Consider the following 21,286-nt stretch of genomic DNA (forward strand, 5'->3'; position numbering starts at 1 on the left):
TTGTCATTTGGAGGACTTGGTTTTTAAAAAATATGTTTAATTTGCTAGTCAGAAGATACATTTAGCTTGTTATTCATTTAACAGGTCAGTTTTTTTTAATTATTATTATTTTATGTTGTGAGGCACTGGATGTCAAATAGTTTACTTCATGTCTTCATTCTGAAAACTTCATTGTACATTTTTCGTATGTTCGGCATGGGCCACTGTCATTTGCTGTTGATGTAAAGTTACATAAACCACCAACCACTGAGAGCAGTGGCACTGACTCAAAGTTATTTCTATTGTGGTAGCACTCCAAGCATGCAATCAGTTCCCCACTGCGCCAGATGCTGTATAAACACATAGAAAGAATTTGTCCCAAAGAATTTGTAATCCAAGGACCCAGTCTTGCAATGCATCACAAACATGTGGGCATGCACAGACACCGGGATCGAAGCACTGCAGAATCATAGCCTAAAACAGCAAATACCACACAAAGGGTGAAGGAGAGGGAGAAAAGTCAATGTATATTTTGGTCATTTGGGGGTTTGATTTTTAAACACACCTAGTTTTGTTTTCTAGCTAGATAAACAAATCTTATGAGCTATACCTAGTTACTCCTCAGCCTATCCATAGTTAGTTGGCTTATAATTTGTATGTGTCATGGAAAAAGTAGTTTGGGAAGAGAGCAGTTCCATTTTTATAACTACAAAAGGACTAAACTTGACAGTGAGTATAAATTACTTCCCTGACTATCCCCAGCTGAGAAACTTTGTACACTGACCTATTCACTGCACAATGCTAAAAATATAGTCAGCTGCTCTTAAACAAAAACACATCTATGGAACAATATGGATTCCTTTGGTGGCCAAAATACCACCTCATATCTGTAAAGGCTGTGTAACATAGCAGATAAATGCTTTGGAATATGAAGCTTCTCTTAGTCTAAGACATTTAAGGGAGCCCTTCGTGCTAAAGTTCCCTTACTCCAGCACAGGGGTCGGCAAACTTTCTTAAGTGGTGTGCTGAGTCTTCATTTATTCGCTCTAATTAAAGGTTTCATGTGCCAGTAATACATTTTAACGTTTTTAAAGGTCTCTTTCTATAAGTCTATAATATATAACTGAACTATTGTTGTGTGTAAAGTAAATAAGGTTTGTAAAATGTTTAAGAAGTTTCAGGACCCAGGCAGTGTGAGTGCCATTGAAAATCAGCTCGTGTGCCGTCTTCGGCACATGTGCCATAGGTTGCCTACCCCTGCTCTAGCAACACCCGTTAAATACGTAATGCTATCCTGAAGAGATGCTCTTATCTCCTCAGCTGAAAGTTGATAATTTTATCTGACAATCCTAGCTTCTTCAGACTCTTCCACTTAAGAGCCAGTTAGATACAAAGAGTAGGAAGACGGTCACAGTACAGGCATGTAACTTTATCCAGACACACAGTGAATCGTAAGGGCAGGGCCCGGTCACTTTGAAGAAAATATGCAAGCCAAAGGCCAGATCCACAGAGGCTGAAAGTCCAGCAGGACTCCATTGAGGTCAGCTGACAATCTGAACCCAGGTCTTCCTGGCACTTCTGACTATATTCCAGTACTTGAGACATTGTCTTGCCTTGTTTTCCCTTTGCCTTCCTTAAAGCTTTCCAAAACTAAAAAGGATTACAGGAAAGGCGTTCACAAGTGGAAATTTCTATTGGGTGGAGAATTCATCCTGTGCTAGCTCTCCCATTTCCAGGGAAGATTACAAAAATTGTACATTAGGACAAATACAAACGAAACCCAACATTTAGGCATATGAAATAACTAGGCAACAATTATTCCACCATCTTCTCTAACTGCCACATGTCCAGGTGGATTTCCTCACCCACCTTGCCAGGTTCCATTACTCCAGAACATGATGAGCTGTGATTTGGGAGGAGCGGGGAGTGTTTTTGACAATCTGAAGAGAATAGTTTCTCAGAGGACTTTGTTTTCCCTGTTTATTGCCAGTCAACAGATCACAGTTGTCACTTGCACATTTACTGTCTGTTCTCAGAAGGATGGAGTTTTGATAAGCCTCTTCTCACTTGTGTAAGAAGAGTCTGAGTGCAGTGCACATGGAGAAGTGGTCAACTAAAAAAGTGAATAAGCCTTTCTCTGAGACTCCAGGAACAGCTGGACTCTCAGGGCTTGCCTACATTACCTGCTTCATTGACGGGCAGAGATCGATCCAGCAGGGGTCAATTTATCGCGTCTAGACTAGACGCAATAAATCGACCACCGAGCACTCTCCTGTTGATTCTGGTACTCCACCAGAGTGAAAGGCACAGGCGGAGTCAATGGGGGAGTGTCAGCAGTTGACTCATCGCAGTGAGTAGATCTAAGTATGTCGACTTCAGCCATGTTATTCACGTAGCTGAAGTTCGGTAACTTAGATCGACCCCCCCACCCCAGTGTAGACCAGACCTCAGACTAGCCACAGTTCCTATCTTCAGTTCTCCTGAATAAATGCCCAGTGAGGACTGTGGAGGACAACTTCACATTCTCATATGAAGGTTTCAGTTCCACTCCAACCTCAAAGACACAATAAAGTTGAAGAAGTGGGAAGGGAAAAGGATCTTCCCCAAGCTTGGAATCCCTTACCATGGAAGGAGAACTTAAAAGGCTAAATGAATAACTAATTGGAGGAGACCGCCTGAGGTAAACCACTTATTAATTTTAGGTGGGTGTGGTCCTGCATTTGGTTATCTAATAAGCTAAACAGACTGGTGCGACACAGAAGCCCCTTGGCAAAGGGTCCCCTATTCTTTGCAAACAACTCTCATCTCAGACCTGACAAACTCACTGTACCAAACACATGTCTTAAACAGTATTTATCCATAAAGGGAAACAGATAAGGTATCCACAGAAAGCTCATAATTATCAAGACTCAATCACTGAAAGATGTCTGTACAGAAATAATGTTGCTACGTTGAAAGTATGCTTTATGGATTTGGAGTAAAAGTTAGTCACTAAGGGAGAATATGTCTGTTCAAGCAGGAGGGAGTTGTCACTTTTCCTGGTTAGTCAGTGATATAACGCAAGGCTGAATTGTCTAGCCTTGCTCCATCTCAATGGAAAACCACGAGAGACAACAATGAAAACCACTTGGAGGAAACATCTTGTGGAGTAGGGGTTCATGCAAGTTTGGATCCTGATTCCAGGAAAGCCAGCCAGCTCTGCAACAGACTAAACTTTGGGGAGAAACCTAGTTTATTAAATAGGAAAAGTAACCCTTAGTAATTGTAGACTCTAGTTCATGTTTTATGATTTTGTTTTGTATGCAATCATGTTTCCATCACTCTCTCGTTTCTAGCTGAATCTCTATTGCTTCTTAAATAAATCTTTTGTTTTATTACAAGCGCTGTGCTTTATACAGAAGCAGTGATTTACAGTAAAAATGAGTAAAGTGTGGTACACTGCTCCTTTGGGGCAGAGGATCTGGGATTTCTGTGAGTAGCCAGTGTCATGGTCTGGACATCAAATGATCTCAAGGACTGGGGTGCACCTATTTGTTAACCTGCAAGGTGAAGGCAGGGTTGGCAAAGCCCACAGGAGAGCACTTGAGTGGCTACAAGGTTGGTGGTGTTAGGAGGCAAAAACCCGGCCATCACTGGCAAGGCTCCTCCCGCTAGCGGCAGGGGGTAACACAGAGACCCAGTCCTGGGTACCCTGAGAACCATCCCAAGCTCGTACACCCAGCGGATACAATAGCTAGTCCACCCAGGAAAAGCAGCCTATTGTCTCAATATAGCTATGCTGAAGTCCTTCCATCAGAGGATATCGGATTTCCTTCTGGGCCTTGGATTCCGGGCACTGAACACCAGAAGCTGGAATATTTGTAATCAACCCAAATGAAAACTGGAGAAGTTGAAGGTTTTTTCAGCTTAGCCGCATAAAGAACATAAGAACCCACTACCAAGGCATATGAAGCGGTTCCAAATTATAATATTTTCTTCCTCTTCAGCCTAGCAGATTATTTCATCTACAACATGAAAACCAAGAAATAAGAACAAAAGCCGCCCAAGAAAGATTAAGTCACCAAAATATCATTTTCACACAGAGATTTTTGGTGGACTTTGCAGACAGGCTGTCAAACAGATTGTTAAGGGTTAATGTCTCTTGTACCTGTAAAGGGTTACAAGCAGGGAACGGGACACCTGACCAGAAGACCAATCAGAAGACAAGATACTTTTAAATTTGGGCGGAGGGAAGCTTTCGTGTGTGTGTTCTTTGTCCGTTGTGGGCTCTTCTCTCGGAGGGTCTGAGAGAGACCAGACATTACTACAGGCTCTCTAAGTTTCTTTTCATATAGTAAGTAAAAACAGGTGGTTTAGGCTTTTTGATTGTTTTTACTCTATTTGCAATTGTGGATCTGGCTGGTTAACTTTTATATGTGTACTTGCTGGGAATATTTTGATTTGTATTGGTACTGGGGGGAAGTCTCTTTCTGGTGTCTGTAAGCTATAGGACCCTGTATATTTACATCTTGAAGTACAGAGATAATTCTTTACTTTTTCCTTTCTTTTATTAAAAGATTTCTCTCTTTTTTTTTTTAGAGAACCTGATTGATTTTTTTCCCCTTGTTTCCCTTGTGTTATTCCAGGGGATTGGAATAACTCACCAGGACGGGTGGGGGGGAGACAGAATCTCTCTTTGTTCTCCTTGAATCTGTTTGCCTCTTTGTGGAAGGGAAGGGAGATGCTTCTCTGTATGGTGATTTAAGAGGTTGGATCAGTATCTCTCAGGATAGCCCAGGGAGGGAAATTCTGGGAGGGGGAAAGGTGGGGGAATGGTTTATTTCTCCTTGTTTTAAGAACCCAAGGGATCTGGGTTCTTGGGGTCCCCAGGGAAGGTTGGGGAGGTCAGAGTGCCCCAAAACACTATATTTTTGGGTGCTGGCAGTGCTATCAAATCTAAGCTGGTAATTAAACTTAGAGGATTGAGGTGCTAGTATCTCATTTTCTGAACTCTAAAGTTCAGATCTGAGAAAGAATGCTAGGACAGAGGCAGAAAGTGAAATTAGCCTGTGATAAGAAAAGCAGTTACACTGATTAGAAGGCACAGAAATGCTTTGCTTCTGTTGGTTGCCATCTTCCTGATATACAAAGGGGGAGACTCCACATTGGTCAGTCTGCAGACACATCACAAAGAGAGTTCCATTTAAATGGTCATGTTTATGGCCCGACCAAATTTCCGGCCGTGAAAAACGTGTCACGAACTGTGAAATCTGATCTCCCCCGTGAAAAGTGGCATGCAGCGAAGGGTTACTACCCGGCACAGGGGCTCCAGCTGCTGGGATGGGGATGGACGAGAATTCCTCTTCCCCTGCAGTGGTTGCACCCTGCGCTGCTCAAACCCACCCTTGGGATCTCCTCTGGCTGCAGGAAGCTTGGTGGCTTCGGCTGTCACCTCTCCGCACAGGGAGGCTGTGGCTCCAGCTGTCAGCCCCTCACTCAGGTGGGAGACTACCAGGAAAACCAGACATATGGTAACCCATCACCCTATACCCTGCGACCTTCACTTCTGTGCTGTTCCTGTCAGTGGCACGGGCTTTAGAGATGGGCACCCGGCCAGCAGCCTTCCTCTCTGGCTGCCCAGGTCTGAAGGCAGCACCCTTGCCAGCAGGAGGGCAGAAAAAAGGGTGGCAATCCCATGAACCCCGCCCACCCTGACTGCCTTTTGGGTTGGGACCTCCACGGTTCCAACACCATTAAATTTCAGACGTAAACATCTGAAAACAAATTTTAAACCCCAGGCTGTGAAATGGACCAAAACGGACTGTGAATCTGTAGGGCCCTAGTCACGTTTAACAAGAGAAAGCTTAGTTTGTCTGGCCTTCCCACACATCTTCAAATTCAGAGTGTGTGCACGCAGTTTACAAACTTCTGAAGGAGAAAGGTTAAACAAGATACAATCAGGACACGTACACACACACAGAGTCATTTTTACATTAAGGTATCTTTACTTAGATTACTTTAGTACACCTCTACCCTAATATAACACGGTCTTCGGGAGCCAAAAAATCTCACCGCTTTATAGGTGAGACAGCGTTATGTCAGGTTTGGTCCAGAACAGAGTACCGGCAAGAGCCGGTATGCCATGCCAGACTGGACCGGCTTCCCCAGCGGTGACTTAAAGGGCCCGGTGCTCCAGCTGCTGCAGGGAGCCCTGGCCCCTTTAAATCACCATCAGAGCTCTGGCAGTGGGGCTCGGGTGGGAACTTAAAGGGCCCAGGGCTCCCTGCAGCAGCCAGAGCCCCAGGCCCTTTAAAATACTACCCAAACCCGGCTGCCAGAGCCCCGGCGGGGATTTAAAGGGCCCAGTGCTCCAGCTGCTGCGAGGAGCCCTGGTCCCTTTAAATCACCGCTGGAGCTCTGGCAGCGGAACTCGGATGAGGATTTAAAGGGCCTGGGGCTCCCCGCTGCTTTACTGTGTTAGATCCGACTTTGTGTTATATCAGGGTATGTCTACATCTACAATTTTGCAGCGCTGGTTGTTACAGCTGTATTAGTACAGCTGTATAGGGCCAGCGCTGCAGAGTGGCCACACTTACAGCAACCAGCGCTGCAAGTGGTGTTAGATGTGGCCACACTGCAGCGCTGTTGGGCGGCTTCAAGGGGGGTTCGGGGAACGCGAGAGCAAACCGGGAAAGGAGACCAGCTTCGCCGCGGTTTGCTCTCGCGTTCCCCGAACCACCCTGCAAACCGCAGGGAAGGAGACCTGCTTGCTCGGGGGTTTGGGGAACGAGAGAGCAAACCGGGAAAGGAGACCAGCTTCGCCGCAGTTTGCTCTCGCGTTCCCCGAACCACCCTGCAAACCGCAGGGAAGGAGACCTGCTTGCTCGGGGGTTCGGGGAACGCGAGAGCAAACCGGGAAAGGAGACCAGCTTCGCCACGGTTTGCTCTCGCGTTCCCCGAACCACCCTGCAAACCGCAGGGAAGGAGACCTGCTTGCTCGGGGTTCGGGGAACGCGAGAGCAAACCGGGGAAGGAGACCAGCTTGATTACCAGAGGCTTCCTCAGGTATGCTGGGATACCTGCTTATTCCACGGAGGTCAAGAAAAGCGCTGGTAAGTGTCTATACTTGATTACCAGCGCTGGATCACCAGCGCTGGATCCTCTACACCCGAGACAAAACGGGAGTACGGCCAGCGCTGCAAACAGGGAGTTGCAGCGCTGGTGTTGCCCTGCAGATGTGTACACCTCCTAAGTTGCAGCGCTGTAACCCCCTCACCAGCGCTGCAACTTTGTGATGTAGACAAGCCCTCAGGTCGCGTTCTATCGGGGTAGAGGTGTAACTGGCTTTTCTACTTGCGAAATTCACTAGACCAAAGCAAATACATTAGACAGACCTTAAAACTGAAAATTCCACTCTACACTCCTTCCATGTTCCCTAGCTCCCCCGCCCCCCTGATAAAAATTGTCTTTTTAAAACATAAAAATAGCAGCAGCAGAGCTAAGACTAAAGCAGCAGTAGGCAGGAGGGGCAGAGAAAAGAACAGGAAAGGCTGAGCATTTCTGGTTTCATATCTGCCCAAACATCCCTTCTTATCATCATCAACAGGGTGGCAAAACAAAACATCATTGTTTTCTTAAAAAGTATTTTTTTTAATTCTAGTCAATTTTAAAAAGATTCTAGTTGACAGCATCCATTTAAGTGCTGAGAAAACTCCCACTCCACCACTACAGTTCTCTGACTTCATATTGCTTATTTCTAAGGGTACAACACAGCAGACTTAATTTTCAGGCCTTCATTATTGTTGCAATAGCAAATAAAAGGCTCAAATGCATTTTCCTCCTTTGGCAGGTCTCTTTAAAAAGTGATGCCCCCCCGCCCGCCACCATAGTTTAGTCAACTGAACCAATGAAACTTGTTCCCTCTGAAGATCATTTAAAAATACTGTACTTTGATTTTCTTTTTGAAAAGTAAGAACTATTCACTCCCTTTCATGTACCTCCAGTGGTATTTGTGAAATGATTAATGGTCTTGTGGTTAGTGCAAAAGACTAGTAATAAGGAGGTGAGGTTTTTTATTCATCTCTCTGCCACAGGTTTCCTGCATGACCCTGAATATTAGAAAGTCAAGGGGGATGAGGTAGTATCTTTTATTGGTTCAATAAAACCAATAAAAGATATTATCTCACCCAGCATGTCTCTCTAATATCCTGTGACCAACACGGCTACAACACCACTGCATATGACCTCAAATACGTCACTAACGGCTAGACCAGAGGTAGGCAACCTATGGCACAAGTGCCGAAGGTGGCAAGCAAGCTGATTTTCAGTGGCACTCACGCTGCCCAGATCCTGGTCACCAGTCTGCGAGGGCTCTGCATTTTAATTTAATCTTAAATGAAACTTCTTACACATTTTAAAAACCTTATTTATTTTACACACAACAATGGTTTACTTATATATATATAGCCTTATAGAAAGAGACCTCCTAAAAATGTTGAAACGTATTACTGGCACGCGAAACCTTAAATTAAAGTGAATGAATGAAGACTCGGCACAGCACTTCTGAAAGGTTGCCGACCCCTGGGCTAGACTGTGGCAAAGAATGTGTGGTGAAGACTCCCTCTGCAGGGGGAAGTATAGCTGCTGTATAGTTCTCAACTCCTTTCTAGAGTGCTGTGTCAACTGTACTCCCTGATTGCAAAGACTCCCATTATTCACAACCCACGTACAGATGAAGGGGGCATGATATGTTTCTCCTTTGTGTGTTCATACAGGGCAGTGAACAATATTATTTGCTTAAATTTCCCTATCTGTAAAATGGTAATAATCACAGGGGTGGCATAAAGGATTAATTCATAAATCACTTTGGAGATTATCACATCTGATGGAAGATGACCAAATTGTTGCTCCTGTATACAAACCAGAAACTATTTTAAAGGTCAATACCTCTAGGGGTCCAGAAGGAATATTCTCCTACCTAAAACACTACTCAAGCACCACATACACCATTGTTCCCACATCACTCGTCCCCCTTCCCCTCATACTTTCCATTGGAGAGACTTGCACTGGCCATTGTAGGCAGGATAGCAAAAAAGATGGGACTGACAGTGTGATATAGCCATTCCATGACCCTACTTAAAGTGAAGCCAGATATGGAATTTCTATAGAGATGATGTTCTCAATTTAGCTATTTCTGACTCTGCCAATTTTAACTATCAAGTCATAAACATGCCTGATCTTGCTTTAGACTGTGCCAGCATTCCAGGCACTTATACAACACTCTACTCTTTTCTGTCTACATACATTGCTACACCAATTTTCTCAGGGGGGGGGGAATCAGTATTTTCCCTTTTTTAATTTTTTTTTGGGGGGTGGGGAGGGAGAAGAGAGATTAAGAAGTGACATATACAGTTCCTAGGTTTTCCTCTTCCCGATTTTCTGTGTCTTCATGAATCCATTGACATGACACCGCACGATGTACCAATGTTCTAAATTGGTGCCACTTGTGCATATAATACACCAAAAACCCACAGACCAAATGTACATATAGTTGATTTGAGCCTAATTTAAGCACTGACGCCATACATCCTTTCTTAATTCCCTTAGGGATCCAAAGACTAAATCCCATAGAGTTTTACAGCCATGTTCTGCAGAGTCCTCAGTATGGAGGAAAAAAATATAATTAGAAAACCTCTTAGACAAGAAAACAGTGAAATATCCAGCAATAAACCATTTAGCAAAACAAACACTAAGTTTATATTTAACTGCCACATTAAATTTAAAAAAAAAAAAGTTTAAAATTCAAAATGACCTCGACAAATTGGAAGAGTTAGGGGGAGCCCACCATTTGGCCAGCAACTCAGTCCCATGAGTGGCTGTGGCAGGGTCTGCACCCAGTTTCAAAGGGACGCTGAAAGCCTCTATTACACCCTCTTTGGCTTGGACTGTCTTAGAATTCCAGTCCCTGGAAATGTTTAAAGCAGAGCAATTGCCATTTTCTTTTATGCTTTTTCTCCTCAGTGGGTGACTAACTAAGGAAAGATGATGATCCTGTGGCTTTCCAAAGGCAACCCTGTGCCAACATGAGGCTTTCCCTTGGTTGTAAAAACAGCAAACAGCCCTTTCAATGGAATCTGGCAGAGAATAGGAACAGGACAAGCATTTCTCACCCTGGTCGTTTTACTGAGGGGTCTACCATTTTTGAGTCTGCCTGCCCCCTTAGGAAAGCTGTAGCAGCACCTCAGAGAAAAAACACAACTACCCCATAATCAGAATTTGAAGCCAAATTAATCAGATGCTGCTCAAAATTGGGCTGTAGGCAAAGAAAAGAAATTTTGAAGGGAGGAGGCAAGGTTTCCTTGTCCTAAGGATAGGTCTGCTACCTCCTTTGCTAGTCTGGAGGGAGAGAGAACCATCTGGCTTTCCACTGGAAGGAAATCAGCCTTTTCCTCCTAGTGTTAACAAGTCTCCTCCTGCAAAGCTGCCAGAGTGACTGAAGGCCTACTGTTAGAATCTGTGGGACTACATCATAAAAATATTTAAGACAACAAACCAAAACACTCAGGACAAATTTATGGAAGAGAATTGTACTGCTGGTCCATAAATCAATAATAAAAGTGAAGTCAACAGCTCAGATTGCATCATATTCTATTAACTAAACACTTCCTTAAGCTCAACTCTAAATAAGTCTATTACCGTGCTACTCATTACAAAAATTCAACAAGACTGCAATAGTGCTGGGGCAGGGTTAAGTTTGTGATTATTGTTTCACCACAAATGGTTTGCATGGCAGTGCAATCTAAACATTACATTTTTTATTTAAAAAAAACAAAAACACCACGCACTACTGTATAAATTAACAGCACAGATTTACCTGCAACCTAGATTTCATTACGGTAAGGTTTTATATAAGGGATAGCGTGATAAATAAACATCTACATGTTTCAACAACTAGCGCCTTCAGGAACTCCCTTAGGATAGAGAGAAGGAAAATAAAGAAAGGGCCAGGACTACGATTTACCGGAGAGTTAGACGACACCTATGGAAGACAACAACAACTGGCCTTCAAAACCCTGAATAAAAAGACCACCCTTTGTTTTACTGCTCCAGTGACAAACTCCACTGCTGCTTTTTGGTGTGTAAATGACCAGCTTGGATGAATGAACAGTTCTTGGATTTGCCTTCAGTTCACACACAAGTCTTTGGAATAAAGGAAGACCTGAAAACCCAATGAGTTGTCATGAAGTAAAATAAATGGATGTTAGGCAAGCAGCACCTCAATCTGGCAGACTGGCTGGTCCAGTCTGAGTAACAGATAGGTCAGTGGGACTCCACAGTACATATCAGATCCGCAGAAACAGAAATTTAGACATACATCTTTATGGCGATGGCAAAGATAGCAGGAGTTTTCTGTTAAACTGAAAAGTGGGTTACAAGAACACTTGAAGTATTGTCATATGCAATTATCTAAGGCAGAGGTGGGCAAACTATGGCCCACGGGCCACATCCAGCCCAAGGGACCATCCTGCCCAGCCCCTGAGCTCCCGGCCTGGGGGGCTAGCCCCCAGCCCCTCCCTTGCTGTTCCCCCTCCCCCGCAACCTCAGCTTGGGCTGTGAGCTCCTAAGGCAGCACAGCTGCAGAGCCATGGCCTGACCCGGTGCTCTGTGCTGCACACTGCGTGGCTGGTTCCTGCTGGGCGGCGCGGCTGCCTGTCCTGGTGCACTGGGTGGCATGGCTGTAATGCCGCCAGCCACTGGTGCTCCAGGCAGCAAGGTAAGGGGGCATGAAATAGGAGGGTTGGATAGAGGGCATGTGAGTTCGGGGGGGTGTGGATGGCGGGAACAGGAAGGTTGAAGGGGGGCAGGGATCCCGGGGGGGCAGTCAGGAAGGAGATGGGGGGTTGGATGGGGCAGCGGGGGGCAGTCAGGGGTAGGGGTTCTGGGGACAGACAGGGAGAAGGGGGAGTTGGATGGAGCAGGGGTCCCGGGGGCCGTCAGGGAGTGAAAAGCAGGGGGGTTGGGTAGAGGGCGTGGGCTGGGTCACACCTGGCTTTTTAAGGAGGCACAGCTTCCCCTAATCAGCGCTCCACACAATTTCGGAAACCCCCAATGTGGCCCTCGGAAACCCCAAAGTTTGCCCACCCCTGATCTAAGGAGTCACAGAATTTTAAGAGGAAAGAAAAGCATATGAGTAAGAATTCATGCTCCCATAGGAGTAAATCCACTAGCAAATCTGGACTAGATCCAACAGGTCTGCACATATATATACAGGTTTAAACTTATTTTACAATGTTTTCTACAGCACTTTCCTTTCCCTCACACCCAAACTGGTCAACTTCATTGATATGATTGCCTCTCCAGTGTTTTGCTAAACAGACTGTATGCAATACACCCCACAAGCCTTTTTTGTTTTTAAAAAAACCTATTCAAACAAACTTACAAAAGCCACTGATACACAATCTAAGAATCCTGCATTTAAAAAAAAAATTAATTAAAATAAAAAGTCATGGCCAACAAACTCAAATCATCAAAGTAGTATAGTTTTCTGTTCAAAGATATCTGAGTGGTATAATTTATCGTGGTATAATTTAAAAGTTCAACTACAAGTTTTCCTAGCCGTCATGAAGCACAGTACTGCAATAATTTATATTGCTCTGTATTTTCAAATGTAATAAAAGTAGATAAAAATGTATGCTTGGAGGTCAAATAAGCACTTCCGTTTTCAAACCACCTCTCTCAGTGAGTGAAAGGGCCTATACAAGAACACTTGGGCATTATGTAAAAATCCAGGAGCATCATCCATAACATGGTTCCTCCTACAGGAAAAATTAGCAAACACAAATATGACATGGGAAGTTTTCAGACATATGGAGAACAATGCACATCAGAAGTGGTCAGTTTTTTGTTAAGGTTTTTAAAAAATGAGTATTTCCACTTGTTCCCTAGGCTACAGTTAGAGTCTAATATTTTTAGTAACACGAGATTGCTTTTGCTGAACTGCAGAGATACATAATTAGAAAAATAAATCTTGCTAGACAGTTATCTTCATAAGAGCTCTGACAGTTCAAACAAATTCTATCCACAGTTGGGATGTCAAGGTGCCTACATTCTAAGAGAAATAAACAAAACAAAAAAAAAATAGCAAAGTTTAAGGTTGCAAAGTCAAGCTCTCAGGTTAGGAAATGCCAGAATTAAGGTTGCCCATGCAGTCTTAATTCTGTCCCCTTATGCATATGCATGACGACGGTCCAGTTACACGCACACACAGTACTCCCCCCAACTTTGTCAGACCCCTGCCTCATTTTAATGCTTGTCAAGGATGCCAAACTGACAACCCTGTCAATCAGGAGTTTGGTGGCAGTGCATAGGATAGATCTCCAATTCTGCAATCTCCTTTTATTTTCTTTGGTAACTATCTCTGACCTTTTGTGCCTACCACTTATATTCACTTAAAACCTATCTTTCTGTAATTAATAAACCTGTTTTACATTTTACCTAAAACAGTGTGTTTTGGTTGAAGTGCTTGGGAAATCTCAGTTCACTTTACAAAGGCTAGTGCAGGGGTGGCTTACCTGAGCCTGAGAAGTAGCCAGAATTTATCAGTGCACATTGCTAAAGAGCCATAGTAATTAGTCAGCAGCCCCACCATCAGTTCCTCGACCCCCATGCTTCCCACCCACCAGCAGCCCTGCCAATCAGCGCCTCCTGCTCCCTCCCTGCACCTCCCAATCAGCTGTTTTGTGGCATGCAGGAGGATCGGCGGAGGGGGCAGGAAGGGGTGGAGAGGGGGCAAGGCCAGGAGTTGAGCAGTGAACACCCCCTGGCACATTGGAAAGTTGGCGCCTGTAGCTCCAGCCCCGGAGTCGGTGCTTATACAAGGAGCCGCATATTAATTTCTGAAGAGCCACATGTGGCTCCGGAGCCACAGGTTGGTCACTCCTGGGCTAGTGTGTCTTGGGGTGACCAGATGTCCCAATTTTATTGAGTCAGTCCCGATTTTTGAGTCTTTTTCTTGTATTACCCCCCACCTCCATCCCGATTTTTCACATTTGCTGTGTGGTCACCCTAGTGTGTCTCCACTCCACATCGAGGAAGGGGCAGACTGAGTAATGAACTTATTTCTGACCAGGGCAAGGTGATATATTCCTGGGGTGCAAAGGTGGGGTCCTGGAAGATTTGCTGGTGCCTTTCTCTGTGTGATTCATGAGCAGCTCCGGGAACATTCAAACAATGTATCTAGGTGTGGGGCTCCAGCTGCTGTTGTGCTAGGTGATAACAGCACCTGGAGGGGTTTGCTGCTTGTCACTAGCAAAGCACAAAGAGACAGCCCACACTAGAGAGTTAAGGGGGCACAGCAGTACCCCAGTTTCAGGTTGTACTCCAGGGATCCCATTGCAGTCTGTTTTGGGGTAAAACAAATTACTAACTCCAGAGTGCAAATGAAACATTTTCTCTAATGCTTCTCCTTCAGTTTACTACAAAAGACTCCATCTCTGGCTTAGTTTTAGGATTAAAATTCAAAATGATCTGGACAAACTGGAGAAATGGTATGAAGTAAATAGGATGAAATTCAAGGAGGACAAACAAAGTACTCCACTTAGGAAGGAATAATCAGTTGCACACATACAAAATGGGAAACGACTGCCCAGGCAGGAGTACTGCGGAAAGGGATCTGGGGGTCATAGTAGATCACATGCTAAATACGAGTCAACGGTGTAATGTTGCTGCAAAAAAAAGCAAACATCATTCTGGAACGTATTAGCAAGAGTATTGTAAGCAAGACAGGAGAAGTAATTCTTCCGCTCTACTCCGCTCTGATTAGGTCTCAACTGGAATATTGTGTCCAGTTCTGGGCGTCACATTTCAGGAAAAATGTGGACAAATTGGAGAAAGTCCAGAGAAGAGCAACAAAAATGATTAAAGGTCCAGAAAACATTACCTATAGGGAAGATTATTGGGGTTGATTAGTCTGGAGAAAAGAAGACTGAGAGGGAACATGTAACGATCTTTTATGTACTTGAAAACTTATCAAGGAGGAGGGAGAAAAATTGTTGTTCTTAACCTCTGAGGATAGGACAAGAAGCAATGGGCTAAAATTGCAGCAAGGGCCATTTAGGCTGGGCATTAGGAAAAACTTCCTAACTGTCAGGGTGGTTAATCACTGGAATAAATTGCCTAGGGAGCAGGTTGTGGAATCTCCACCATTGGTGATTTTAAAGAGCAGGTTAGACAAACACCTAACAGGGATGGTCTAGATAATACTTAGTCCTGCTTTGAGTGCACAGGACTGAACTAGATGACCTCTTGAGGTCCCTTCGAATTCTAGTTCCTGGTACTGCCTGGAGAAAAATGCTTTATTTTTTTAAAAACAAGTGTGAATTTAATGTTAATGTTGACATTACTACAGTGCTGGGCTAGACAAACTTAAGCAAACTAATTATCTTTGTAAAGATTATGATAGAAAAATTAATAGTAAATAAAAAACTATATGACACAAAGGAAATAAAAACACTCAAAATAAGCAATAGTTTTATACCATTTCCCACTTCAGCTGTTAGCACATAACAAAATTCTGCAAACCTAGAATTTCCACTTACAGTGGAAGAGGTTGAGGATGCAAACAACAAACTAACTTATCACTTCCTTCAAGTAAAATTTTAGTCTACACTACAACGTGAACTTTCAAACAGAAGCTGTAAAGCTTCACACTTCCACAACTGCAGAAAAGCTATGCCATCACCAAACGGACCTCTTCTCTAACAACTAGATGATTAATATTTACACTCATATCTTACCATTGTAGAGTTTCAGTCCTCAAGGACAGAGGCAGGGTAAACATAGTTGAATATTCTCAAGATACCTATTATCTATTCACATTGTCCTTCAGAGTTTCAGATTAAATTCTGCAAAACTAAACTAAAAGGAAACATTCCTGATAAATGAAAAACAAAAAGAAAACTGCAAAATGGAGATAAAAATATATTGGGCTCCCCAAGCAAAGAGGACCATTACAAGCCTCACCTGCTACTGTATAACAGAATTACAAACCACAGTACACCCTTGCTATAATGCCCTTCATAATAATGAACCTTCCGCTATAATGAACCCCTTCCCCAGATCCCACCTCAAGCCCCATAGCTGAGGCTGGAGGAGTTGTCAGTGCCCCACTCCCAACACCCCCACCACCAGCGGGGCTCTTTCACTATAACAAACTCCTGGCTATAATGAACAAATGGCTTGGATCCTGACACGTTTGTTATAGCACGGGTGTACTGCACACTAGATAGGCATTGGTCAATACAGCTTTGCAAAATTGCCCTGAACACCCAAGCAAAATGTCATTACTTTATTATTATCTTCAATCATCTTGAAAGATAATGGGCAAGTAGATCTTATGCCTGAGCTGATCTGGGTTTTGTTAGGATGAATCAGACTCAACATGAAAGTCCAGGTCATGCATATGGTGGAATCATCTCTATGAGAGCAGTGAAGGGCAATAAGTCATAGCAGTTTCTCCATTTTGATCTATTCTCAATCAATACTACCAAAACCACAGAAGGAAGTATATAAATTTCTGCTGCACTAAACAGAGAAGATTTAAGGGTTCTTAATGAGTTGTTTGCACTGAATAATTATTAAATCAAATGTATGAAGCATAATATACCATGCAAGTGAGAAATGCTAAGCACAGGAAATCAGATCAGGTTGCTGCACTTGTTTTCACCACAAAGTAAGCCACAAATATAAGTGAACCTTTGTGTTTCAGCGTTTAAATTACCTTGTGTAAAGTATTGCCGTCATAATAATTTATAACTGTAAAATAATTAAACCAAGACGAACATTAGCTGAATTTTATCAGTCATATTTTTCTGCGAACTTAAGAATTTCACTATCAATGCATATTTTAAGGAACAGAACAGAAAAGTGAAACCTACTGTCATAGTAGTATCTGTGTGTGGCCATACTTCATGCTTACTGAGACTGTCCATTTCCTGAACCTCCAAATTAGAAACAAACTTAGGGAAAAAAACCTCTCTGCCACTAGTAGCAACTTTATTATTAAAAACAGTAAAAAATAACTTTACCTTTTGCCACTGAAGCTTTCTGGTTTTGCATTCATTTCTCTAAAGTGGTGGCAGGGGCTAAAATTACACTGTTTGCTATCACTTTTATTAAGGCGTTGTCTACACAGGGAGGTTTTCAGTTATGCAGGCATAATCCCCCTGTGTGGACACATCTGTTCTGGTAAAAGAGTGGCTTTTTTCAATTTAGCTTTATGATGCTTGGGAACAGGTTTAAGATCATCCAAAAATACAATATTATATAGAAATAAGAGTGTCTGTACAGGGCAGGGTTATACCGAAATTTTTTTTTTTTTTTTTTTTTTTTTTTACATGTAGACAAGGCCTTTGTCAATTTAACTTTCAAGCTTTTATGCACAAGAACACTGTTTGGAATCATGGCACCCTGCAGCAAATGCTTAGACAGCCAACTCAAATTTTTAAGAACTTTGTGATAGTAGATAAAATTATCTTAAATGTTACTTGCCTGAGAATATTTCAACTAAAAGGTTAGATAAAAATTGGCTCGCTAGTTTCTTTATGTTTTACCTTGTTATTGTCTTCCTGTTCATGTGGCCCTTATAACCAGCTATGTGGAAAATGTGGTTATAAAGCACAAAAACTGTCAGAGGAACTCAGAAGCAGAGTAGTATCAAAGCTACTTTTTTAATCTTTAAAAAAAACAACCTAACTAGAGTTATATCCCTTTACATAGAAGAGTCTTCATTTAATTAAAAATTTGTGAAAATATTTCTATTCATATTAGGTTTTGCAACATTTTATTTACAAAATCTAAGTTTCTGAAGTCTAGGTCAGTGGTTCTCAACCTTTTTTCATTCACAGATCCCTAAAATAATTTGATTGGAGGTGCAGACCCCTTTGGCAATCTACTGTTTGTATATATAGGTGAATTCTTTTCAGTCAAAGCCCTTCACGGACCCCTTTGACATAGTTCGCAGACCCCCAAAGGTCCATGGACCACAGATTGAGAAAACACTGGTCTAGTTGATAGTGTTCCTCTAGTCATTTAAAGGTGATGCTAATTCCTTCTAGTGGGCTGCTCTGGAGAATCGGATAAATGAGAGAATTCACCTCTCTAATATGAAAGATGTCTGGGACATGTAGAGCCATCCATACATGTTAACTAGCAAAAGCCCATATCCTGCTAATATTTATGCACATGATTAACTTCATGCAGACTTCAATGAGAGTACTCACACATGCTAAGTTAAGCACATGCTTAAGCATTTGCAGGATCAGGACTCAAGTATGTATGCAACTATGTAGCATAAAAACTTGCTTCAACACAGCAATATATACTTGCTCTCTTCTGACTGCTGAAGCAATACGTCTTATCTAGGTCCTCTATATCACATCTTCATACAACAGGTCTCTTTTTCTGTAGCCTCGACTACTGCAACTTTGCCATCCTCAAGTCAATTCAAAATGCTGCTGCCAAAGTCTTCACACTTCATCATTTCACTCATATTATACATCCATTTGTTGGTCCCCTAGATTCCCCCCTCCCTGTAGCATCAAACGTGCTTATTATCATGACTTTAAGGGACATTCATAGTTGAAACCAGGCCTATTACCAGAGCCACTATCTTACCTCACCATCTCTGCCACTCTTTACTATATTAGTCAACTTCTCCCACAAACATCTCTGTACAGTAATGCCTCACTTATAGTCGTCCTGGTTAACATTTCATTATTACATTGCTGATCAGTTACGGAACATGCTAGTTTAAAGTTGTGCAATGCTCCTTTCTAATGTTGTTTGGCAGCCACCTGCTTTGTCCACTGCTTTCAGGAAGAGCAGCCCGTTGCAGCTAGCTGGTGGGGGCTTGGAACCAGAGTGGACCGGCAGCCCCCCCATCAGCTCCCCACTCCCCTAAGTTCCCTGTGCTGCAGCTGCCCGGCAGGCTATCAGTTGCCTGCAGTTCAACTGTCCCTCCCTCCCCACTACCATGTGCGGCTCCTGCCCTCTGCCTTGGAGCTGCTCCCAGAGACTCCTGCTTGCTGTGCAGGAGGGGGACGGGACTAATGTTAGGGTGTTCCCCTGCACCCTGCTTACCCCCAGGCAGGGAACACCAACCGAGAGAGACAGAGAGAGCTTGGGGCAGCAGCTGCGGTCTCAACTTCCTGATCCACTTAAAGAGACAGTGCACTTAAAAGAGTGGGTCAGCTTACTTAAAGGGGCAATGTGCCTCTTTCTCTCTCCCCCACACACAAAGTGTCTGTCTCTGTCTGCTATGCTGTCTCCCCTCCCTCGTGTTCGTGCTGCCTTGCGTGAGAGGCTACATTAACAACAATGTGTTAACCCTTGAGGGCTCAGCCGAGTACTAGTTCATCATTCAGCAGCAAGGCATCCTCTGGGAAATATCCCTCCCTCTTCTACCCTCTAACTTCACCACCTTAACCAAGCTTCACAATCATCATAGCTGTGAACAGTATTAAATTGTTTGTTTAAAACGTATTGTGTGTGTGTGTGTGTGTGTCTCTATATAATATATAGTTTTTTGTCTGGTGAAAATTTTTTCCCTGGAACCTAACCCCCCCATTTACATTAATTCTTATGGGGAAATTGGATTCACTTAACATAGCTTCGCTTAAAGTCACATTCTTCAGGAACATAACTAAAACATTAAGTGAGAAATTACTGTACTTCCCTGACACTCCCATGTCTGGCACAAATTCCCCCTACAAAACTGAAAAGTAGCTAATTTAGCCTCCACCAAATCTCTCCTCAAGACTCAATTTTAACCATAACGTCCGCAAAACAGTGCCTGCAGAAACGCTACAAGCTGATGACAGGTAGGCAAGTGGAAAGCTAATCTAAGGCCGTGTCTATATATACAGCACGGCAGCTATACCAATACAGCTGTGCCACTTTGGTGAAGACATTTTATGCCAACAGGAGCTCTCCAATCGGCATAATAAAACCACCTCCACAAGCAGCAGAAGCTATGTCAGGGGGAGGAATTCTCCCACCAACATAGTGCTGTACACACAAGTGCTTATGTCAGTGTTATTTATGTCGCTCAGGTGTGTTTTTCACACACCTGAGCGACATAAATTATGTTGACATAGTCTGGAGTGTAGACATAGCCTAAGTGAAAACATTCCTCCTTTGCCACCTTGTCCTCACACCTGTTTGTCCTGAGTTGTCATTGCCTCAATGGTAAGCTCTATAGAGCAGGACCCGTGTTTTTACCACATATTTCTACAGTGCCTAACCTCTGGCTGCTACTGCAACACAAGACCATAAGAACGGCAATAGTGGGTCAAACCAAAGGTCCATCCAGTCCAGTATCCTATCTACCGACAGCAGCCAGTGCCAGGGGAATGAACAGAACAGGTGATCATCAAGTGAACCAGCCCATCACACATTTCCAGCTTCTGGCAAAACAGAGGCTAGGGACACCATCCCTGTCCATCCTGGTTAACAGCCACTGATGGACCTATCCTCCATGAATTTATCTAGCTCTTTTTTGAACCCTGGTATACTCTTGGCCTTCACAACATCCTCTGGCAAGGAGTTCCAGAGGTTGACTGTGCCCTGTGTGAAAAAACACTTGTTTGTTTTAAACCTGCTGCCTATTAATTTCACTTGGTGACCCCTAGTTCTTGTGTTATGAGGAGTAAATAACACTTCCTTATTTACTTTCTCCACACCAGTCATGATTTTATAGACCTCTATCATATCCCCCCTTAGTATCTCTTCCAAGCTGAAAAGTCCCAATTTTATTAATCTCTCCTTGCATGGCAGCTGTTACATACCTCTAATAATTTTGTTGCCCTTTTCTGAACCTTTTCCAATTCCAATATACCTTTTATGAGAGGGGGTGACCACATCTGCACTCAGTATTCAAGATGTGGGTGTACCAAGGATTTACAAAGAGGCAATATGAAACTTTGTTTTATTATCTGTTCCTTTCTTAATGATTCCCAATATTCTGTTCACCTTTTTGACTGCCAAGTGCATGTTTTCAGAGAACTATCCACAATGACTGCAAGATGTCTCTCTTGAGTGGACCCTATCATTTTATATGTATACTTGGGATTATGTTTTCCAGTGTGCATTAGTTTGCATTTATCAACACAAATACACAATTTAAAAACAAGATTTAAAAAAAAACCTTTCTTTACTAAGGAACTAAGAAAACCCATGTTACCAGTCATGATGAAGTCCCCTATGAGGTTTAGTATCACAAAACAAGCTTGAGGATAAAATAAGTGTCAGAGGTCTCACTGGAAACAGTTTT

At 43.1% G+C, this 21,286-nt stretch overlaps 1 protein-coding gene across 2 annotated transcripts in view; it reads right to left on the minus strand.

Moving 5' to 3' along the window:
• The window catches only part of CNOT6L (CCR4-NOT transcription complex subunit 6 like), a 68,476-nt gene that overhangs the window by 46,135 nt on the left and 1,055 nt on the right, over positions 1–21,286 (minus strand). The gene's annotated exons all lie outside the window — the stretch shown is intronic.

This window comes from Gopherus flavomarginatus, chromosome 3 (assembly GCF_025201925.1).
Source record: "Gopherus flavomarginatus isolate rGopFla2 chromosome 3, rGopFla2.mat.asm, whole genome shotgun sequence".
In the NCBI taxonomy this organism is placed as follows: Eukaryota; Metazoa; Chordata; order Testudines; family Testudinidae; genus Gopherus; species Gopherus flavomarginatus.